This window comes from Equus asinus, chromosome 10 (assembly GCF_041296235.1).
Source record: "Equus asinus isolate D_3611 breed Donkey chromosome 10, EquAss-T2T_v2, whole genome shotgun sequence".
NCBI lineage: Eukaryota > Metazoa > Chordata > Mammalia > Perissodactyla > Equidae > Equus > Equus asinus.
In genome coordinates this window covers 11,167,400-11,190,631 of record NC_091799.1, presented here as the reverse complement: position 1 = coordinate 11,190,631, position 23,232 = coordinate 11,167,400, and the positions used below count along the sequence as shown (strand labels likewise).

At 62.9% G+C, this 23,232-nt stretch overlaps 1 protein-coding gene and 1 long non-coding RNA gene across 3 annotated transcripts in view; one reads left to right on the top strand and one right to left on the bottom strand.

The window, feature by feature from the left end:
• Positions 1–2,381: 2,381 nt before the first annotated feature.
• On the bottom strand, positions 2,382–21,974 carry LOC123289235 (uncharacterized). Of its 2 annotated transcripts, XR_006532998.2 has the most exons (5): positions 17,555–21,974; positions 9,890–9,953; positions 5,153–6,765; positions 3,598–3,777; positions 2,382–2,529 (listed from the first exon to the last, which is right to left on the bottom strand). It is a non-coding gene; the product is annotated as an uncharacterized lncRNA (long non-coding RNA). The 2 variants fall into 2 exon arrangements; XR_011506165.1 differs by lacking the exon at positions 9,890–9,953.
• Positions 16,683–23,232, top strand: part of NACC2 (NACC family member 2) — a 76,287-nt gene continuing 69,737 nt past the window's right edge. The window contains exon 1 of the mRNA XM_070518342.1: positions 16,683–17,005. The gene's annotated coding sequence lies outside the window, so the exon portion shown is untranslated. The remainder of the gene's footprint in view (positions 17,006–23,232) is intronic.

Here is a 23,232-nt window from a genome sequence, read left to right as displayed (position 1 = left end):
CTCTGGACCAGGGGGCAACCGCCGGTGCTGCTGTGGAGGACAGTGCCGTCCAGGGGGGCTCGCCACAGGAATATTGCTGCTCCCTGACCTTGAGTGGTCCCTGTCCCTCCCGGGGCGTGATTGGATGAGGGAGCAAGCGGATGGCAGGGGCTTGGTGCTGATTCAGCGCTTTCCCGGGAGGGAACGTGCTTCCCCATCCGCAGAGGCCAGTGCGGTTCTGTCTCTCCCTTTTTGGTGTTGTTTAGAAAGGGCCCTCCCTGTGCTTGCCCCTCCAGGACGGCCCTGCCTCTCATGCCCCCGCAGGCCCAGCCTGCTCCGTGCAGAAGCCACTTTCCAGAAAATCCCCAGCAGCCTGGCACGCCTCTCTGACAACTCCCAAAAGAGGGAGTGCCCCGCCTCACCAGCATCGTTGCCTGGGAGGGGACAGGGACATACGGGGACTGCTGATTCAGCGGCTTGTGGGCTGCGCCCCTCCCCCAGCCCCAGCCGGGCAGCATGCCCAGGCCTGCTGGCAGCTATGTCCCACAGGGCCTCTGGCAGAGTGGCTGTGGATCTCCGTGTGTGGCCCGCACTGCGCCTGGGGGGTGGCAGACTGATGCTGGGGGAGGGCCTGCCGTGGGCAGACTGCCATTGCCTCCCCCATGCAGTCACAAATGCGGCCTGCTGCAGAAGAGGCCCCACAGGAGGGTGTGCAGTGAGCACGGCTACCGTGGGCTCCCAAGAAGTAAGCGTGTCCTGAGCCGAGAGGTGGCAGACACCCCACTCCCACCCCAGCTGCATGCAGTCTCCCAGGAGCCCAGGTCTGGGGCAGGGTTCCTCCACATCTGGCTGACCCAACCGTGGTCACCTGCCACCCAGACCTGGGCTGGAGGCTGACCCAGAGTCCTGGGGCGGGGCGGGGCCAGGCTGCACTGTCAGCCCATCCTTGGCTCCAGACCAGCCTGGGCCAGAGGGGGCAGAGCATGAGCCAGAACCCCCAAGGGCTCTGCATGGGTTTGACTTTCTTCTAACTGCCGTGGGACACCCAAAATGACAGGTCGTCCATGTGGACACAGTGGGCAGGTCCCCAGCACAGGGCAGGAAGGTGCCCAATCCCTTTGCCAAGTGGTCCTGTAAACGGGCGTGGGTAGGAGATGCAGGGTCCTCCCTCAGTGTCCCTGTTACAGAGAGGGCCATAGCATGTGGGCAACACACAGGGAAGGGTGGGGAGCAGTGCCGGCCTGGAGCCTGCGGGGGAAGCTGGAAGGACCAGGGAGAAGCCTAGCAAGAGCGGGGTGGGGAAGGGGCGCTCAGTGAGGTCACCAGGTGGTCAGAGTGGGCAAGCCTGGGGTTCCCACCTGACAGTGTTCACCCCTCTGGAGGTGGCAGCCCTGCCCACCCTCCTGTGGTCGGCAGGCCAATGCGCATGTCTGAGACATCCACAGCCATGTTCCCGTCAGCTGCGTGTTGACCGCCATTCACTACAGGAGGATGGGTGTGGGTGCTCCATTCTGCTTCCTCAGAATATTAATGACTAGTCCTGGCTGAGATGCTGTATGAATATTCACGCAGAGAGCAAGCAGTCCAGGCTGGCGTGATCTCACGAGAGCAGCCAGGTGGCCCTCGGAGGTGGCCCTCGGAGGAGGTGTGTCCCTTGTGCCCGGGGGGCCAGGCCCCAGACGGGCTGGAATGAGTGACATCTCCTGGGAGCCCTGGAGGCCGGGGCGCGCTGTGAGCCCTTTCCTTGCAGGAGGACCCAGAAGAGGTCACTCTTCTTTTGTGGTGGACGCCACCTCCTCTGGGAGGCAGTGAGCAGTGACCTTCCTGCCCTCTCTGGGGTCAGGAGACAGGGACACAGGTGGTCCAGGCCCCTGGGCCAGGCACAGCCAGATATGCTGGGCGGCCAGGGCTGGTCCTCCTGGGGAGCACCCATGCACAGCCTGAGGCCCGTCCCTGACCCCCCGCGCCCACTGGTAGCCATGCCTCTGCCCACTCTGACCCCCTGCTGCCCTCAGGAAGGGATTCACGTGAGCAGAGCCTGAATTTCCAGTTCTTGCCAGTGGGCACCAGCAGGCATGGGTGCCCTCTCCCTGTGCCACTGTGTCCCTGACATGGCTGACCGCAGTGGGCTTCCCTCTGGCCCCCAGGACCCAGCCGGCCCGCCCCTGCTCCCATTCTCTCCTATGAGCCCTGGGGCCGGGCTCTGCTCCCACAGCTCATCTCTGGCTCTCCCAGGGCCTGGGCTGCTCCACCGCTGCTGACCTGTAGAGTCTGCTTTTCAGAACTGAGGGGGCCTCGGCCCCTGCCTGCCCATGCACCCAGGGTCAGGGTGGCCCTTCGATGGTATAAATCTGGAGTTTTGTTTTTCGTTTTTTTTTTTTTAAAGATTTTATTTTTTTCCTTTTTCTCCCCAAAGCCCCCTGGTACATAGTTGTATATTCTTCGTTGTGGATCCTTCTAGTTGTGGCATGTGGGACGCTGCCTCAGCATGGTTTGATGAGCAGTGCCGTGTCCGCGCCCAGGATTTGAACCAACGAAACAGTGGGCCGCCTGCAGCAGAGCGCACAAACTTAACCACTCAGCCACGGGGCCAGCCCCTGGAGTTTTGTTTTTTTGAGGAAGATTAGCCCTGAGCTAACTACTGCCAATCCTCCTCTTTTTTTTTTGCTGAGGAAGACTGGCCCTGAGGAACCATCCATGCCCATTTTCCTCTATACGTGGGATGCCCACCACAGCATGGCTTATTGCCAAATGGTGCCACGTCCGCACTCAGGATCCGAACTGGCGAACCCTGGGCTGCCAAGAAGCGGAACGTGTGAACTTAACCACTGCGCCACAGGGCCGGCCCCATAATCTGGGATTTCTTGTTGTCGTTTTATTAGCCCTGAGCTAACACCTGTTGCCAATTTTTTCTTCTTCTTCTTTTTCTTCTCCTGCCCAAACCCCTCAGTACATAGTTGTATATTCTAGTTGCAGGTCCCTCTGGTTGTGCCATGTGGGATGCCGCCTCAGCAAGGCTTGATGAGCAGTGCCGTATCCGCAGCCAGGATCTGAACCAGGGAAACCCTGGGCCACCGAAGCAGAGCACGAACTTAACCACTCAGCCACGGGGCGGCCCCTAAATCTGGGTTTTAAGTGTGAATTTGTCATTTACAACACTGTGACATAACGGCAGCGAGTTATTTCTATGTTTTTCAGATTGTACTGCGATAACCCTACCTGTTTTCCTGACTCCCTTGGTACATAAAAGCCGTTAATGAGCACAGTCACCCCTCGATGCCCGCCTTGTGCCCTCCCAGAGCCTGTGCAGCTGCGCCCAGTGCCCCCTGTGTGGCGAGCAAACTTGTCAGGGGGGCGCGTTTCAGAGCAGCTGCCACCGTCTGAGCCGCCAGCCCTCTTCCCGAGGTGCGGCTGGGGTGTGTGCACTTGTGCGTGTGCACGCGTGTTTTCCGAGGGCCCCAGTTTCGAGTCTCGGCATTGTTCACCCAGAGACCGGGCAGGGCAGGGAGGTCAGGTCCGGCCCTGGCTCCCTCCGTGCCGGATATTCCCTCCGGGTGCTCAGAGAGAACTGAGGGGCTCAGGCCCCTCCGGGAGGGGGGAAGCCCGCGGGGCCATTACCCCGCGTTCCTGGCTTGGAACAGCCACTGTAAAGCTGGAAGGAAGCGCTGGCTCCATCGGCCTTTTCTGCATTTGGGTCCGACGGTTGTGAGCTGGTCCGCGTGAAGAAGAGCCTTGTTCCCTGGCTGCTGTGCTGTGCTGGGGCGGTGGGGGGACGCTCCTCCCTAGGACCAGAGCTTCCTGTGAGATAAGGGAGGAAATTGCTGGGCAGCTGGCCTCGCAGCCGAGTGGCCAGCCCACTGGACGCAGCTCTTCCCAGAAGGGGAGCGGAGAGGGCCCTGGGGTGCAGCCCAAGACCAGCACTTCCTCCTGCAGAGAGGAGGGCGTTGCGGGGGTCAGAGGGCAGACTGCCCCCGTGGGCCAGAACTCCCGGCAGCCCTCTTCTCAGGGGAAGGTGCCGGAAGCCAGGGGCAGAGTGCATGGCACTTGGCCAGGGCAAAAAGGCCCTCAGTGGCCCAAACACATTCCCTGGTCTTGACCTCAAGGACACGCCCCGCGGGGTCAGCCTGTAGGAGGCCAGACCTCCTCCTGGAGCGCCGTGCACTCCGCACACAGCGAATGAAGGAAGGTCGAATGAAGGAAGCGATGAGCGAATGCGTGGGGCTGTCTTGGCCGGTTCAGGCGGCTGGAACAGAACCGCAGACAGGGCGGCTTGTACACACGACGTCTGCTCCTCACAGGCTGGAGCCTGAAGCCCAAGATCATGGCGCCGGCAGATCCGGTGTCCGGTGGGGGCCCCTTCCTGGTTGACAGCTGGCGTCTTCTCACCGTGTCCTCACGTGACGGAAGGGACAAGGGAGCCCTCCAGAGTCTCTTCTTACAAGGGCACTAATCCTGTCCATGAGGGCTCCACCCTCACGACTAGTCACCCCCAAAGGCCTCACCTCCTAAACCATCACATTGGGGGTAGGGCTTAACATTAATTTGGGGGACACAAACGTTCAGACCATAGCATGTCACTTGTGTCCCGAGGGCCTGGCACAGAGGGGCCTCCACGCTCACTTTCTGAATGACTGTCCGGGATCACTGGAGGCCTCCATGAGCTGGGTCTCATGGGCTGGGCGTCTCACTCCAGAGGGATCCTCGGGAATGGAAAGGCAGCCCCACCACCCAGATTCAGGACATGGCCCCTGGAAGTCCTTCCACTTGTCTCACCTGGGTGTCTCCACCTGCTAAAGCTTTTCCCAAGTCCTGTCTGGCCTCCTTTCTGGGGAGTGTGCCCAGCTCTCATCTGTGTCCCACAGAGGCACCCGCTGTCCCCAGTGCTGCCGTGCTCACCCTGGCATGACTCGGCCGGGCTCTGCCAGCCCTCGGAGGAGGGAGTGAGTCACGGCAGCCACCCGACGACCCTCAGCCTTCCTGGGAGCAGGAGGCAGCAGCTGCTTAACAGCTGCACAAAATGTTAGAGGGAAATTTAGGACAAAAGAGGAAGAAGATTGGAGCATCTAATTTAAACCGAGGGGAGGCACACAGAAGCCAAAACGGGGCTGCCCTAATTCACGCGCAGAGAGAGCCATGGGGTCTGTGGCCGCTGACGAGCAACCAAAATACTCACCCAGTTTCCTCTCGTGAAAAGAGATCCCACCTCGCCCGAGAGGAGCCCGCAGATGTCCCCCAGCTCCTGCAGGGGCCGGCCTCAGCGGGCCCAGGGCCACTGGGTCCGAGGCAGCACTCCCTCCAGCCAGTGCGTCTGCCCCCTAGGCCAGGCTGAGGCCAGGAGTGGAGGGGAAGGGCCTAACCTGACCGTGCAGTGCAGCGGCCTGGAGCACCTGAGCAGACAGGAACCCCACGCCCGTCCGGCCTGCCGTCCTGCAGGGCCCTGGCGCAGGGCCTGGGAGGCAGCCCCTGACCCCAGGCCTCCGGGCCCGGTCGGTGCTCCCTAGGGAGCAACATGCCCTTGGACTAGGCTCGGCTGGCAGCTCAGCTTTGCTGTGTTCCTTGGGGTTCGCTTCCTGGACCCCAGCAGACACACGACCATGAAGGTGGGCGTTCCCTGGTGGGGCTTGGGCTCCAGCCAAGATGGAACCAGGGCCTGGATGGGGACTCGTCTGTTAGCACAAAGCTGGCTGGTGCTACCTCCTGGAGATGGTCCAGTGGAAGCAGAGGCTGCCCTCAGAGACTGGCTTTTGGGGAGTAATCTGGGAGCCAAGCGAGCAAGTCTTAAATTCCAGGGCAGCCTTTGGCCACTTCCAGCAGCTGAACGAGGGCCCTACCCTCAGGGCAACTGCTGGGCCTGAGTTGGTCTATAAGCGAGCAGGTGGGTGGTCTCCAGCTCCCCCTCCCCAACACGACGGGCCCTGAGCTGCAGGCTCTGCTCGAACCCCTTGCACTGGGCTGTGACTCGGCATCCAGTGGGGAGCGGGGTCTGTGTTCTGATGCTAAGGCCGAGTCGGAAAAACCGAGGAGACCAAGTGCCTCTGGGGCCGGCTGCAGCTGCAGGCCAATCAGCCGCTGACCTCCCCTGCGGGTGGGAATCTCCAGTTCTTTGAAGCTGGCAAATGCCTTAATGACAGACCGAGGAGTAGCAATGGAAACTGGAAAAGCCAGGCATTCCTGGCCTGGTCTGGAAGGTGAATTGACATGATAAAAGGAGCACGCTCTGCCCAGGGTTTTGAAAGTGAGTGGATTGTGTAATAAACAGCGTTAAACCCAGCTGCCTGCTCAGTCTTTCAGCTGGGAGTGAAATGCCCCAGGGAGATTCCTCCCCCTGTGGGGACGAAAGGGGGGCAGCTTGTAGGCCTGAGCGCCCATCTCCAGGTGTCTGTGCCTGCCGCACACCTGCCCGCAGCCAGGTGAGCTTCAGGCCCCAGCAGGAGCCCTGGGCTTGCTTGGGCCGGTGGGGTGAGTGAGCAGGGCAGCTTCCTCACCGACACAGGTGTGGCTGCCACGGCCCTGCACCCTCAGCATCCTCACTCTTCCTGCGGCCCAGGCCTCTGCTCCAAGGCTGGCTCCTGCCTCGCGGGTGTGTCGTCCTGAGTGCAGGGCGGGACGTGAGTCCTCATTGGCTGTGCTCCCTGAGATGGATTCCTGGGCTTCTGGCAGTCAACGTCAGCGGTGTGCGATGAGCAGTGTCCAGCTGCTCCAGCAGCAGGGCGCTGGCCCCGGCCCCTCGTCCAGGCAGGTGCTCTGGGGTGCTGGCTTCCTGATCCTGCTCTGCAGCCTGTGGAACTGAAATGAACAGTCCTGGTGATGCTCACCCCACCCCCACCCCCCGTTGCAGAGGCTCCAGCTCCTTTGCAAGACATTCTGGATGCATTCCTGCAAGTCCAGCCTCCCTTCTGGCACTTCCAATGGTTTTTTGTTTTTTTTGCTTTTTGAGGAAGATTAGCCCTGAGCTAACTGCAGCCAATCCTCCTCTTTTTGCTGAGGAAGACAGGCCCTGAGCTCACATCTGTGCCCATCTTCCTCTACTTTATATGTGGGACGCCTACCACAGCATGATGTGCCAAGCGGTGCCATGTCCGCACCTGGGATCCAAACCAGCGAACCCTGGACCACCAAAGGGGAACGTGCGCATTTAACCGCTGTGCCACCGGGCCGGCCCCCCTTCCAATGGTTTTGAAGGCCCCTAGTTCCTTGGATCGGCTCTTCCTGCAAACAAGTACCTGGAGGGTTCGTTTCTTGGACTCTCCCAGACACACAGCCATGAGGGAGGAGCGTGATGGGACCAGGGATGACTGGGGACTTGTTCTTTAGCACAAAGCCCAGCCCTGAGTTTAGGCCACTTCTGGTGACCGAAAGGCCCACTCAGTCTCTTCCGCCAGGCTGAGAACCTCATTCGGGCAGCCTGAATCAGAGCCACGAGGTCCTTACCCAGAGTTTTCCAGGACACAGAAAGATGACAGGGATGATGGCAATGGCCAACAGGGACCGGAGCCGTGGTGCCCACAGGGCAGGGCTTAATTCAGTCATCCCTGCAGCCCCAAACATCACCCAGAGTGGACAGTCGGGGCCTCAAGGGGCAGGTGCTGCACTTTCATATGTCACTCTCAGCTTCCTACCCTGGGGCAGCCCTGCCATGGCCAGCTGAGGAGGCCCTGTGGGCCATGAGACCGTTCTGGGAGACGTGACCACATGGCCACACGCAGGCCACAGAAGTGGGATCGTGAGCAGGAGGACCCTCCCTGGTCGGCCCTGTGCAGTGACCTCATGGGCCCCCTCAGTTGGCCCTCCTGCTGGCTCAGGGCCACCCTTGTCGGTGACTTGCTGTCAGACTCAGGCGGTGCCTCCCCTCCTCTCTGTCATGGAGCCCTGGAGATTCTTTGGGGTGGGGGGGTCTCACTTGAGTCAGGGCTGGGAGAGCAGAGAGCCCGGTGGCTTCCTTCTCTGTGCCGCCCCTCTGGGCCGACAGCGGGTCCCAGACCCTTCGCCGAGCCCAGGAAACGGGCCAGAGGACTTAGCTCTCCCCTGAGCAGAAACAGTCCGTGGAGGGGGAGGATGAGTGGGAACCACGGCTGGGGAGTCCTGCCGACTCCCCCGACAGCCCACCCAGCCCTTGGCGCCACCCACCATGCCCCACACATCCCCAGAGGCCACCAGGGCCAGGCTCTGGCAGCACAGCCCCTCCACGCCCTCTCCCAGGGTCAGGCCATGCCCACAGTGGACACAGGGGCAGAGACAGTGCTGGGCCATCCTGGCAGACAGTGTTCGGAGGGGGACTTGCCCAGCGCCATGTGCAGCCCCCTGAGGGGGACCCGCCCATCAGAGGGCACAGCCGCTGGGCACTCACTTCTCAGAGCAGCAGAGCACCGTGGGGACCCAAAGGTGAGAGACGGCTCCAGCCCACGGTGCGGTTGTAGGTGTTGTATGAAGTTACCGAGAGGAGCCTTGCCAGGGCCAGGGACAGCCATGAGGCCTTTCTTTGTCACCTGGACCTCATGACCCCTATGGAGAAGGGGAGGCTGCCCTGCAGAGGCCCAGGAGGTGCCAGGCCCACCTTCAGACAGGGGCAGCCAGCGGGGGCGCAGGAACGAGGGTCCAGCAGAGTCGGAGGCCGAGAGGGCAGAGCGGCCGCGTCACCTCCTCCTTCTCAGGAGGCCTGACTTACCTGGTGTGGGGGCCGCATTCAGCCCCGCAGGTGCCACCCTGGTGAGCGGGCAGATTGTGGGCTGACCGGGGCACTGGGACTGGAGGGGAGGCCTCTGCTAACGGTCACACCTCGGTCCCCTGTGCAGACCCTGCCACCTCCGGCCACCCCTTGAAAATGAATGTCCCACGGCACCTTCAGATCACGAAGCAGCTGCTTCTCCTCACACCACCAGACCCAGACCCCAATCTGCGGGCCCAGCTCTCTCCTTGCGAGCTGAACGTGCAGACCCCAGACCCAGTGCCCCTGCCTGGGGACCGCGGTCCTCAGAGCCTGGGGTCTGACCTGCAGCAGCATCCCCCTGGTCCATCCCATGTGCACGGTGCCCACAGCTGGCAGCCAGCAGGGTCTGCGGGTCTCAGGCGGGGCCCACGGTCCTGCAGCGTGGAGGGCAGCCCAGGCCGGGCCCGAGGGTGCTCCCCACCTCGGACACTAATGTGCACGCTGGGCAACTAGGGGGCTGGTCACAATGTAGATGCCTGTTCGGCAGGCCTGGGCCCGGCATGCGATTCCTGTCTAGGGCCTGGCAGTGGGCAGAGGAGGAGGGGCAGCAAGTAGGGGCTAGGACAGCAGCGTGGCTCCGGAAGCCACTAGAAGGTGTTTGGAGGAGCAGGTCGGGTCAGCTGTGTGGCCAGATGCCGACAGGTTAAGACAAGACCAGCGACAGACCATTGGATTTGGGGTAGTGTGACCATTGGTGACGGCAGGGCCCTCCGTCTCCGCACTCCTGACGCCCAGCCAGGTCTGCTCTGACTCCCCTGGGCCTTCAGGCTCGGGCAGTAACTGCCCACTCATCCTTTCCACCCAGAGGGCCACGGGGAAGGCCTGATTTCCCCACACTCTTCTCCCATCTTCCCATCTGAGGAAATGGCCACCATAGCCACCTGCAGGCCACCAGTCTAAGTGCTCCCCCTTCTCCTCCTGGCTCCATCTCCCGGTCCAGTCCCTGCCCCCTCAACCCTCCTGGACCCCCAGGGGAGCCCCAGTGGGTCTAACAGAACATCCTTCTCCACCAGCAGCGAGCAGACCTCTGCACCACACACAGCAGGTCAGAAGTGACACCTTGAGCTGGGAACACAGCCCCGCTGATCGGCCTGCAGGCGGCCCCTTCCCTCGCCGCCTCTCCCCCCCGCCCCCACCCCACTGGGAGCCTTCCTCAGACATCTAGAGAGCTGTTCCCTTGGCGGCCCCCTGCCTCCTGCTCACCTCTCAGATCTCCCCTTGGCCGGTGGGCGGCCTCCTCCTCTTGAGGCTGTGTACTGCCTTCGTTCTTGTGGAAAATACGGAAAATACGCATAACGTAAGATTCACCATCTTAGCCACTTGAAGTGCACAGTTCAGTGGCATTAAAGCACATTCCCATTGTCGTGCAGACGTCCCCACCATCAGCTCCAGGACTTTCTCATCTTCCCAAACTGAAGCTCTGTCCCCACTGAACACTCACCCCCTCCCCTCCCCAGCCCCTGGCACCACCCCCCCGACCTCCTGTCTCCGTGGATTTGCCTATTCCAGGTGTTTCAGGTAAGTGGACTCTGAAGACTGTTCCATCGTGTGGATAGACCACATGCGGTTTGCCCGCTGATGGACACTTGGGTTGCTTTCACTTTTGGCGATTGTGACCGATGTTGCTATGGGTGTGCAAATGTCTCTTGGAGACCCTGCTTTCAATTCTTTTGGTTTGTACCCAGAAGGGCAGTCACTGGATCATACCATCTCTCGCTTTTTCAGGAGCCGCCATGCTGTTGTCCACAGCGGCTGTGCCCTCTTAATTCCCACCAGTGGCGCACAAGAGTCTATTTCTCCAAGTCCTTGGCACTGGCTGTTTCTGTCTGACTCTGGCCCTCCGACGGTGAAGCGCGATCTCACGGCGTGCACAGCGCTTTTCAGTCGTGATGCTTTCTGGGTTTCTTTTAATTGTCAGTTTCCCTCCCCGACTAGGACAGAGGCCCCACGAGAGCAGCCCCAGCCTGGCTTCTCCGTCGCATCCCAGGGCCGCGTCTGGCCCGGCACACAGCTGTGCTCACGGAGGACGGGATGTCTCTGCTCTCTCTGCGGGCAGGTGGCTGGCCTGCTCACTGCCTAAGGGAGAGAGGGCCTGGCCTGCAGCCCTCCCAGGCTGTGGGAGCATTTGCTGTGCCCTCCTTCAGCAAGCTGTGCCTCCTCGTCCGAGGGGGCTGATTAAACCATCTGCTCACAAGTGTAGAAGTTCACCATCCCTAGGGCCACAAAGAGAGGGCCCAGTGCTGTGAGAGCCAGCTGGGGGTTGGGATGGCTTCCCTGAGGACCCAAGTTGGCCCCTGGGCCTGAAGGATGAGCCAACTGGTGTTCACTTGCCAATGCGGGGAGAGGAGGTGTTCTGGGCAGGGGAACAGCAGGTGCAAAGGCCCTGTGGCAGTGGGCACAGGGGGAGCAGCCGGCAGACAGGCAGCCTGTGTGCTGCAAAGAGGGTGTGATCAGTCAGGGGAGGAACAAGGCTGAGGAGTGGGCACAGAAGGGACAGTGTGAGGTTCCGCCCACCTTCTCTCCATTTCAGCTGTCCCTCCCTGCTCCTTACAGCCCTAATCTCCAGCTCTGGTGTCTGGGAGAACCAGGCTCTTCCATCAGAAACACAGGAGTTTAAGAGCCCCCTCTCACGTGGGGTCCAGTCGCCCTCTTCACCACTGTGGGGGAACATGGCCTGGGCAGCCAGGGGCTGGAATCCCTGGGGTCTGTCCAGATTCACTGCAGGACAAGCCTGGTCCCAGTTCCAGCAGGAGCCAGTGTCCCCAGTGCAGGCCTGGAGGGGGTGACAGGCGCCCGGGATGCAGAGCCAGGAGCCACTGGGCCCGCACAGCACTCTGGGCTCAGGGTGAGCACAGCATCGACCCCCGAAAAGAGCCACCAGGGACCACAGGTGTCCTCGCATCCGAGGCCCATGGAAGTGCCCTGCGGCCAGCACGTCCCCAGAGCGGGGCAGACGGGCCTCCTAGGAGTGGAGGGGCTGCGGTCACCTTGGGGGGGGGGTTGGGGGGGCGGTGGGGGGCGTTCTCAGTGATTCTCCAGCGAACCCGGAATAAGAACAGAAATGGCAGTGGGAGGGGTTGGCCGCAGGACGGAGGGTATCCGGGCGGCAGGGGGGCGACCAGAGGGGCTGCCTCGGGGCAGTGGCCCCTTTGTTGGCGGCTCGGCGGGAGGGCGGGCGGGGCCCTTCGGATGGCGGCGCCAGCACCGTCCCATTGTTCCTCCGGAACCGCACACAATGCTCCTGGGCCAGGCCCTCCAGGCTCCCGCTGGAACAAAAGGGAAGACAGTTTCCTCCGGAGGACAGGTGGGGGCTGGGCCCACAGGATGGTGTTCAAGGTCGGCCTCTGCTGGGCTTTGACTGGAGGGTGGCCTGGGCCCTGGACGATGGCCCGTGAGGTCTCTGCCCAGCGCCCTGGGCTGTCTCTGTCCAGAGCGGCCGTGAGGTGTGGGCCCCTCAAAGATTCCGCGGGCACCACGCTGGGCAGACTTCCCAGGGGGCACCGCCCATGCCAGGCAGGCCGCGGGATCCGGTCAGGACTGTCTTAGTGTTGGAGGGGTGGTGGCCTCCGTCTGAACCCATGCTGGAGATGGCGGGCCAGACCCCGCCACTCCCACCCAGTGCCAGATTCCTGCCGCGAGCCTGGAGGTCGGGCCGAGTGGGCCGGCTCTGCCCCTGAGCAGGTCCGGGAGGCAGCACTGCTCTCAGAGTCCCGGGAGAGGCCGGGCCGCTCAGTCCCGACCGCGAGGGGACGGCCGGGCGCGCACCCCCGCGCCTCCTGGCTGGCACCGAGACAGCCCTCACAAAGGGGCACTTTGTGGGCTGCTGGCTTGGCCGCACACGGGGCTGCCAGGCCTCCCGGAGCCTCACCACTGTCCTGACAGCCCTGTCCGGGGCTGGGGCTCCAGCCTGAGCCCCTGCTGGGAACACAGACGCTCCTGACCCTGCAGGAAACCCGGGCGGCCCCTCCCCACGAAGGCCCAGGAAGTCCCCACCTGAGGGCAGCTTCTGGGCAGGGCTGGGCCAGAGGTCGGATGGCTCCTCGGCCCCAGTGATCTGCTCCTCAGACCTTCAATGAGGCTGCCTCCTGAGCGGTGACGGCGGCCACGTCACCAGGGGCTTCTCTGCGCTCTCATCCTCACTTCTGCACTTACAGGTGCGAGTAGAGTAGGGGGCATGCACCCCCTGTGCTCTCCCGGGACTGCCCCCCGGGCCCGGGTGCAGGTGCGCCATGGGCTCCCAGCCCTCACATGGGACGGGCCTCCTGGGGAAGTGCCCTCAGCCAGTTATGGGGCTGGAGTCTGTTCTCAGGCCAGCAGTCCCGGCCAAGGGGCCCCCCCTGCCACCACCTTCCTGCTGACAGGCACCCTGGACACTCTGCGGACAGGAAAGAGGCAGCAGAACTCAGGCAGGCAGGCGGGTTCCGGCCCTCGTCAGGGAGAGCACAGCACCCCTCGGGCCCCCACACCCTGCAGACATCCCTGGGCCCCTGCTCTGTGTCAGGCACCCCACTGGGCCAGCGAATGGGGCAGTGGACAAGATGGGGAGCTTGTACCTACTGGAGAGACGGGGCTGTGAATGTCAGTGCCGGGGTGGGGTCAGGGAGAGCAGGCTGGCAGTGGCTCATCTGGCTCTTTTATATGGGAGGGTCAGGAAGGTCTAGAGACATCTGGACAGAGACCCGAAGGAAGTGATAGAGCAGTCTCGAAAACACTGGGGGAAGAAGGTACAGGCAATGGGAACAGCAGGTGCAAAGGCCCTGGGGCAGAAGGATGCCAGCAGTTGGGAAAGCCATGCAGAAACCAGTGTGGCTGGAGCTGTAGAGGGACCAAGCTGGGGGAGTGTCGGTTGGGAGCCTTGCCCACTGCCAAGACTTGTGCTTGTCTTCTGAGTGAGAAGCGAGATGGGGGCCACTGAGGATCTGAGCAGGGAAGGGACATGGTCTGACGTGTTCAGAAATGTCTGTGCTGTTGTGCAGGGACAGACCCAGGCAGGCGCAAGACGGGGAGATGGGGAGACAGTCGGGGGGGCAGCAGTGGAGGGGGAGACGTGGTCACAGTCCTGACATAGCTTTAAGGTGAAGCTGTTGGGACAGGGGGGCAGATGGGACCCGGGGATGAGAAAGGTGACAAGGAGAATCCACGGTGGTCGGCCCAAGCTGCCAGAAGAACGGGGCCCCAGGAGGGTGAGCTGCCATTTGCAGAGGGGGAGGAGCAGTTCTGGGGGGCGGTTAGGGGCTCTGCTTGGCCATGTCACATCTGAGACGGGCTCAGCCACCCAGCAGGCAGGTCGAGGACGCAGCTGGCTGCGTGCGCCGTGCGTTCCGCTGTCTTTGATTGACCTTCATCCTTCCTCGAGAGGAGCCTAGGATGGAGGGAGAAGCCTCTCCCCAGAGCTGAGACAGCTGTGCGCCCAGACCCGCCCATCTGCATCCAGTCTGGGAGGCCACGCACCCTGACGTCCACACTCAGAGCCCTGGGGGGCCACAGGCCCAAGGTGGGCGCCCCTGAGCCACATGGAGCCCAGGAAACAAGAGTCGGCCAAGCAGAGTTTGAGCATGTGGCTGCGGTGGTCTCAGGTGACTGGTGTGGATGTGTGGGCACTGGAGCCCAGGGAGGAGAAAGGCTCCTGTGGATCCTCCTTGATGGGCACGGGGCCCACCCACCGCCTCCTGCATCAGGTTTCCAGGGAGCACCCGCCACCCGCAGGGCCGCAGCCTCAGCAGCACCTGGCGGCTACCCGAGGCCTCCAATGTCCAGGGGCGGACAGACAGGTGACCAGGCCAAAGTGGTGGTGACCTTCATCTCCCTCCCAAGGGCACCCTGAGCCCTACTGTGGACGCTCATCAATTTGCAGTTATATCTCTTAAGATCTCCTCCTCCTTGTAGTCTGACGGTCTCTGGATAAAATGGGAAAAAATCGGGCTACAGCCATGCAAGCCTAGGACCAGAGGCCAGGCTAGCTTCTCTGAGCTGAGAAAACCCTCAATAGCATCTCAGAGGGGCTGCGGTGCCAATCAGACACCTTAAGAGGGGACTGTGGCCGCCAGGCTGCCATATCAGCCAGCAGTAGGCCGCCGGTCCACACCGTCTCCATCCTCATAACAATCACAGGGCGGGAAGGGGCCGCACAGCTCCCACCTTGGCTGGGTTCCAGTCTCCTGGCCCTGCCTGCTGGGAACCCTGGGTGAGCGAGCCCCAGGCCTCTTCTTCCTGAGCTGGGTTTTGAGAGATAAGCCCACAAGACTGTCGTGAAAACTAAGGTAGATGCTGTGCACAGAACCCGGAGCCCAGGCCCGGAATCGCGCGGGCAGAAAATACACCAGACTCTGCTGCCCTCGGGGAGCAGGTTTCTGGTTACCTGCTGTCTTCTAAAAACTTTTCATTGTTTTCCAAATGTCCTTCATTCAAGAAGAAACAATTTTTTTAATATTTGGAAATTAAAAGTAATGAAAACAACCAGAACGTGCAGCCAGGTGAGCTGCTCCCAGGTGTGCAGGCCCCCCGCCAGAAGAACAGCCCCCGCCCTGGCCCGTCCTCACCTGGTGCTAGTGAGGTGGTCCCACCTGTAGACCCTCCGTGCGGCCCATCCACACAGGCACCCAGCCCTGGCCACAGGAGGACCTCGGGGCCTAGTGGACAGCTTCTTGAGGTCTGACCCCGGGACTGGAAACTCCTGGAGGCGTCTGTCTCTGTACACACGTGTCACGTGCAGAAGCCCCATTTCCCAGGGGCCTGGGGAGCTGGTACTGCTGAGATCTTAAATAGCACTTAGGAGCCGCTGGGAATCCTGGGGCAGCTGAGGTCCCCTGTGCCAAGGTGCGGACCCCTTCGCACACCAGGCCCCAGAGCCGTCTGATGGTCCCTGGTCCCTGTGCTGAGCAGGTGGCACTACTGTTGGCAGTTTACCTGCATCTCTTGGCTGCCACCTCCTGGGTCAGGACTACATGCCAAGCCACGCTCTCCAGCCAGTAGAGCCCCCCCGGACATGCCAGCCTGCCCTGTGGGCTCCGAAGTGGCAGTGGGCTAGGGGTGGGGGGTGGGACCTGGGTTGTGTTTAGGTCTAAGTGGGATTCTGGGGGCCTGCACAGAGTCCTTGAAGGTTCACACCCCCCACGCAAAGCAGGGCAGGAGTGAGCTGGTGGGGGGATCTCCTCTGTGCATACCCTCAAGTTGGGGTTAGGGGTCAGTCTGGTCGAGGTCAAGGACCTAGCTTGAGGTTGGGGACAGGAGTTCTCGGACCAAGCTTCTGACGATTGTCCTAGGAATGACCTTGGCTGACTATCCTGCAAGCCTTTCCCCGGAGCCTCTGCCACCAAAGGGGCCCAGAACGGCTCCGGGAAGGGGGTGGCACCCTGTCGTTCACATTAACCCCCTCCTCTCATGACCCCATGCTCAGGATCACTGTCCTGGTGCCGCCTCCATTTTCCTGCGAGGACCCTTGTGGGAGGCAGGGAGCGAGGCTGCTGCAGCCTGTCCTGACCCGAAGGCCCAGGTTAGGGGGCGACAGAGGAGGGTGTTTGTGGGTCCTTTCTGGCATGTGGCCAGTTTTACTTCTGCGCACTTGTTTTCACACTGCACCTCTGTCCACAGCAGCGTGGCCTTGGCAAACCGGGAGCCGCGTGGGACGGAAGGCGAGAGTGACTAACGTGCCAGTGCACCCGGATCACGCCGGGCCTGAAAGTAGACCCCAACCGCGTCTACTCAGCTCGCAGTTCCCGGGCCCCGAGCAGGAGGCGCCGGCGCCCCGTGATTCGCCCAGGGGCGCTCCTGCATCCCGGCCCGCTTCCCCTGGCCCGCCCGAGCGTCTCTGGCGGCGGAGGCCGCGCACCCCGCCACCCCCCCGCCGGCAGCCCTAGTTGGCGCCGCGTCCCGGAGGCTGCTCGGTGCAAGCGCGGCCGCCGCGGAGACGGTGCGCCCCAGGGCCAGGGGGGTTTCCTGGGTTTCGCGGGTCCGCGCCGGGGCCGGAGAGCCGGGGACGGTGTGGGTCGGCGCCCCGGTGGCCAGTACCCGGGTGCAGGGTCGGACGCCGGGAGCTAGTGTGGGGAGGCGGGCGGCGCGCAGCGGGAGAGGAGCTGCCGCCCCCCACGCCCCGCCCCCCGGATGCCCCCTCCGGGGCGCCCACCTGGCGGCGAGTGCGCGCGCGCGGCCGGCGCGCTGTCCCTTTAACCGGCCCGCGGCGCCTCCCCGCGCCCCGCCCCCGCGGCCGCCCGGTGCTGGGCGAGGCCGGAGAAAGTCCATGTGAGCCGAGCGGGGACGCCGGAGCACTTCCTGCCGCCGCGGCGCCGCTGCCGCAGGCCGCACCGGGCCGGGCGCCCGCAGGTACGCCCAACTTCGCGCCGCGCCCCGGCCGCCGCCGCACTTCCCGCGAACTCCGCGCGCCCTGCCCGCGCCGCGCCGCCTGCCGCAGTGCCCGCCGGCCCGCCGCCCGAGTTCGCGCCGAGCCGGCCGGCCGGAGGGGCCGGGGGCCCGGGCCTGGGGAGGCGCCGCGCCCCGCCCCGGCCGCACCCGCACCCGCACGCGCCCCGCCGAGCGGGGCCGGGCAGCGCGCTCCGGCCACCCGGGCCCTGGGCGTCTCCCTCCCGCCGGGCGCTCGGGACGCCCGGCCTCCCGCGACCGCGCGGACCGAGCCCGGCCTGCGGGGGGCAGCCCGCGCGTGTTCGGCGCCAGGCCGAGGCCCGGGGGACACACCCCTCCCTCCCGGGCCGGGGTGCGAGGCCGGCCGCGCGGCTGCGCATCAGCCGGGCCCTGCGCCTCTCCCTCCCGGGCCCGTCACTGCCCCCTGGTCCTCTCTCGTGCGCGCCTCAACCTGGGGAGAAGCGGGGGCGGCTGCGCTGCGAGGGGGCGCCCGCACGGGGAGGGGGCGCGCACCTGTCACTCGCGGCTCCGTCCCTGCGAGCTGCGATCTGGGGGCCGGAGCCCCTTCTCCAGGAAGCTCGGAGGTGAGCTCTGAGTCCGCTGCCCACCCCTTTGGCCGAGGCGGGGACCAAAACCCTTACGACGTTGGCTGGGATGGTGTATGGGGGCGTCATGAGGTCAGAGGTCAGCTCTGGGTCCCCTCTTCCCGGCTCCTCAGAAGTTTAGTTTTGGGGCTGGTGATTGCCAGCGCTCTCGTGGTGCCCTTTAAACCTGTGGATTTGCCGTCAGTTCAGCCCCTGGCGCGGCCTCCCAGGCTGTGCCTGTGTCCGGGTCCTCCTTCTTCTTGGGGCCTTGGCCGCGCGGGATGTTTTGCCCACATCGGCAGCTGGGTTCCTTCTTTCTAGTGATGTTTCTGGGGGGACCCATTGGGCACCCAGCTGTGTGTCCCTTGGCTGCACGTTCTGGCTGATCCCTCCTTTGGGCGGTGGGGGCTGGGCCAGGGCACGCAGGAGGCAGCCATCCTCTGGTCTTTCTGAGAAGCCTGCTCTCACCACCGTGCCCCCAGCGGTGTCTGGCTCTCCCGTTGGGTGTCTCCTTTCCACGCCTCATCCTTTCCCCCCCACTCCCTCCTCCCTCCCTCCCGTTTGCCCAGATGGTGACAGGAGGGCTCCATGGCTGTTCTGGGCCCAGGTGGTTCTCGGCACCCTGTGCTGGGTGTTCCTTAAGCTCCCAAGGACTCCAGGAGAGAGGGTTTCGATTATTGGCTCCATTTTACAGATGATTAGCAGGAAGGAGCGAGGTGAAGGGCCAGGCAGCCGGCCCTGCCCTCCACCTTCCGACAAACCGCCTTTCCCCTTCTCCCTTGGCCCTCTGTGCTGCCCAGCCCTCCCAGGAGGCCCATAGGCATTTCCCCGTGGGTCACTGCCCTGTCGGGGGCGCCTCACCTGGAGCCCAGGGAAGGTAGTAGAAGGAGGCGAGACCCGAGGTGGTTGGCCCCCCGCTCGTTCAGTGAGCCATCTGGAAGGAGGACAGAAGTGGAACAAGATATCACTTGTCACCTCTCAGCCTCTCAGTGGCCAGAGATCTGTTCTCAGTGGTCACACCCAGCGCGGGGACAGTGCTGGATGTGGTGTCTGATACCCTGCCCATTCTGTGAGCTGGCTTCCTCCATCCTCTACTCCAGAGCCGGTTAGTTTCCTGAAGAATGTCTGGGGAGGAGGACGTGCTTGTGCTGTAACTAACAGGGCACCAGGCCCCCCACTGCAGGGGAGTGTGTCTAGGTTCCTTACCTGCGACGAGCTGGCTGCCCTGAGGGACCCTCTCTGGGAGGTGGGTTCCCTGGTGGCTTTTTATAGAATTTTTCAAACCTGTCCCTGTTCTCCAACTAAAACACAAGCATGTGTTGTTCATGTTAGGGGACGATGACGATGGCAGGTGCTGACCTGGCATTCGCAGCCTGGGTTCCGTTTGCACCTCTGCCTCTAGGGTCCTGCGTGCCTGGCTTGCGTCGTGGGCTGGGCCGGTACCCCTCGGGGAAAGGCAGGTAAGAAGTGTGGCGTGCCTCTTGCAGGGATGTTCCCCGGGCCCCCCCTGCACCCCTTTCTCTGAGGTCTGTGCTTCTGAGAAGGCAGGGCTGGGCACGGCACGGGCTGCACAGGCCACGGCCTCCCGTTACGGTCCACGGCGCCTGCCATCCACCAGGTCAGAAGCCTCAGCCACCCGAGCCTGGCTCCCTCCACCCCAGCTTGGCAAGTCCTGTCCGGGCTCCTCTGCAGCCCGCCCCCGGTCCGCCCCTTCCTGCTGACCCTGTCCTCTGGCCCGGGCTCCTCCCTCAGTTCTGTCGTCCTGTTGGGCTGTGGTGGCGGGATGAGCCGCCCTGGCCAGGGGCAGGCAGTGCAGCAAATGTCTGCTGAACCGCCTGAGCGTGAACTGCAGCCCAGGCCCCTCACCCCTGAACTCTGCAGCGGGTTTCCCCCGAGAATGAGGGTCTTCTGCAGACCCCAGCGGAGGGGACACACTTGGGAAGCTTGGCTCGGTTCTTGGGACAGGACAAGCTGCGTTCCGATTCAGGGTAATATTAGCTGGCCTGGGCCTGGCTCATTCCCATGGCTGGTGTCTCCAAGGGGTCCTTGGGCTGAGGACCCTGGGGCTGGCCTTGCAGGCCTAGTCTTTTGAAGGAGAGCCAAGCCCTGTGGCGTGGTGCCATTGGAGGGTGTTTCCCGAGGCAGGGACAGGTGCCGCCAGCCCCTGGCTGGACCTCAAGCTGCTCCTGGTGAGGGGAGCTGCGCAGAGCTGGCCCCACTTTGGGAGCTTGTAAAGTCCGGTTGGGTCTGGGGTCTGACTAGGGGCTGGTGAAGGGCATGAGGGCCTGGTCAGGGCTGGCTCGCTTGGGCCTCTCACCAGCTGCCGCCAGTCTGGCCTGCCTGCAGGGTCTTCAGAGAACACAACCCAGCCGTCCTTCTGCCCCCCCCCCCCCCAACCCCATTCCTGCCTGGCGTTTCTGGGCAGCCCCTTGATGCTCCCGGAGGTGAGCAGTCTGGCCTGTGCTGCTTTCAGGTGGGGCTGGAATTTAGGCTTACAGCCAGGGTCTTTACTGCTGTCTGCACTCCAGCTCGGAGAGGTGTGTGGCCCCCACACCGTGACCTCTGGGTGAGGCCTGTATGTCCTCCTTTGTCACCCCCCCCAGATTTACTTTCCCTTTCTGTGTCCAGAGCCACCATGGGTGCCCCTGGCAGGTTACTTCCTTCCCCGGCTGGGGTCTGGGCTCCCCGGGGCCGGGGTGCTAGCTGGGGAAGGCATTCGGCATGAGTTTGTGCCTGCCCTCGCCTCCCGCGCAGGGCAGGGATCCTGGCGACCTCTGTGTCTCTTTTAGCAAATCCTTGCTCTCACCAGGCCTGGCTCTCGATGAGATCATTTGCAAAATATGCTTCCCGGCTGGCTGGCCCGGGCTCCCTCATTGTGTCACCTGCAGCTGCTGGCTCGCTGGGAGCTGGGTTTCCTCTGCCGTGGCCTCTGGCCTTTGTCATTTAAAGTTCAGGTTTTGGAAACGGGCCCCCAGGGCGAGGGTCTCAGCAGGCCTGAGGCGGGGTAGGGGGTGGACACCGAGGTATTTGGGACTAATGGTCCTTGACTAGCAGGGCTCCCTGGAGCCTACGGGCTCCCTAGGGGCCCCCTTGGGGCCCCCTTGGTGGTTGGCATCCGCAGACTGGGGGCAGCCCCTGTGAAGACAATGATGGCTGGGCCAGTCACCCCAGCCTGGGCCTGCGACTGAGCGTGTCTGAGCAGAAGAGGGAATGGAGAGGGAATCCGTCCCGGCCCTGGGCTCTGGGGCCCTGCCCCGCCCCCAGCTTCTCCTGGCTGGGCCTGCATCCAGGCAGGGAGGCAGTTGGGAGCAGTAGCTCCAGGGTGTCTCCCAGGTCACATCCAGCCCAAGGCTGTGTGACCTTGGATGGGAAGCTCACCCTCTCTTAGTCCTGCCCTGGCCTGTGTGTGGCAGTGCTACGTGGTAGCTTCCTTATTAGGTGCTGTGAGGCTGATGGTGAACAGGCCGTGCCTGGGGCCACCTTGTGGGGGTGGGCCTGGCCTGGGGTCCCTCTTGAGATGCCCTCTCCCCAGAAGCAGGCTGGAGCCAGTGAGGGGCCCGTGCCCCTTTAAGGGGAGCCGCTTCCTTTCTCCAGGGAGGACGCAGGCGTGTTTTTCTCCGAGGCAGAGGAGGCGTTGTTTTTGGTCCCACGGGGAGGGGAGGCTGGCTCCGGGTCTCTGAAGGAATCTTCCCCCGCCCCCTCAGCCCTGGGCCCTGGCATCCAGGAGGGCACATGGCCATGGATGGGCCGGGAGCTCCTGGGCCCCGCCCCGCGCCTGCCATGGGCCTGGGAAGCAGGCAGGGCCGGGGGCGGGGACCGCAGGGGCCTGAAGGTGCCCATATATAGTCACTGGGCTGAGCAGTGAGCCCAGCTGTGGGGCTGTGGCCCGGCACTAGGCCCAGCCACCAGGTTCCCGAGGGTGGCCTGGCCCAGAGGGGGCGGTGCTGAGGGGAGCTGGATTGGGGTGAAGCATCAGATGCAGCAACAGGCACAGGTGTGGTGCTCTACAGATGTTTGTTGATTGAAAATAAAAATCTCCTGGGCCCTCAGTAGTCAGGGCCAAGTGTATTTCCGGAGACACTGTCTTTGAAAGTTCAAGGTGGTAATATGTGGCTGCCCTGTCAGCCAGAGCCACCCAGGGTCCCTCCCTCCTTCCCTGTGGACAGTTGGGGTGGGCTGCCTGCTTATCGGCAACCCCAGCCCTCGCCCCACAAAACGCCACTCTGATTAAGGTGACACCCCTACATGTCCCCTCCCCCACCCCTGCAGTACCAAGGCCTGATGGCTGGTATTTTCTGGAAGAGTGCCTCCCTCCGTCCATCTCCTGGTCACTGCCTGGAGTCGGGCCAGCGGGCAAGGGGCGGGTGGGGCCTGCGGGCGGGGGGGGGGGGGGGGGGGGGGGGGGGGGGGAGGGGGGGGTCGCTCCTGGGGTGGTCTTTGGAGGAATGAGCAGGAGGAAGTTGCCCTGGGTCTTTCTCTCTCCCCTCTGGGGCTTCCTCTGGGGCTGACTTCCCACCCGGCCCCAGCGTGTGCCCTGGGTCTCCCTTCCTTGGGGCCCTGCCTGTGCCGAGGAGGGCGAGGGGCCGGCCTTTGCTGCATTCCCGACTTTTGTGCCGTTAAAGAATGGTGATGTTAACAGAGTTTTGCTCATTTAATTTAGTTTCCATTGCCCTGCTAAGCGCCTTTGTTAAATTTTGTATATTGATACTTTTTGTTGTTGTCAGCAGCTTTTTCTTCCTTTTTTTTTTTTTGGATATAAAGCCATTAGGGTGAGAGAAGATTAAAAAGATACATTACAATTAAAATGTTAATGAAATCTGCATCATACAACTTTTGAAACCCTTTAGGCATTAATCTTGCCTGTGTCATGTCCATTAACTTTGGCTATTCTTATTCCACACTGACCCCTGCTGAGAGATTTGTGCTATAATTGGATTTTTTTTTAATAAAAAAGAAAAAAAAAAGGCTTTTAAGAAAATAGAGGTTGAGTGGTGGCCCTGGCTCCTAAATGGAGAGAAGGGAGCAGAGAGAGGGGGGCTTGTGGCCACCTCTGTCCGGGCTCCCCTTCTGAGCTCCGGGCCTCGCTCCTCTCCCGTCCCTGTGGGTGCCCGTCCACTCGGGCCCTGCCCCCGCTGTGGTCTCGGTCTCCAGGGCACGCCGACAGTGGACGGCGCTCAGCGCCTGAGTCTGTATAGGCCCCTCCGCCATGGGCACCAGGCGCCCCCATCACCTTCAGCCGGCAGCCTCCCAGGCTGTCAGATATGCGTGGGGACCGCATCAGGGTGTGGCGTGCAGGAGAGGAGGATAAGCTCGCCTCCCTGGGGAGAGGGCCCCCCGCCCAGGCGGGCCTGGGGTGCAGCATGGACGTCCTGTGACTGCAGAGCTCAAAGAACTTTGAGTTCTCATGACTCTGCGTCCCCTGCGCGTTGTGTGGAAGTTGGGCCTTGTGGGCACTGGGGTCTCCAGCATGAGGCCAGAGCTGCGAGTATGGGAAGGGGGAGCCCCCCCCATCTACCTCCAGGACAGTCGGGATCCCTGTCATGAGTGGGCAGTAGGTGCCCCATGAACTTTTTTTTTTTAAGGAAACTGTGACTTTATTTGTTTATT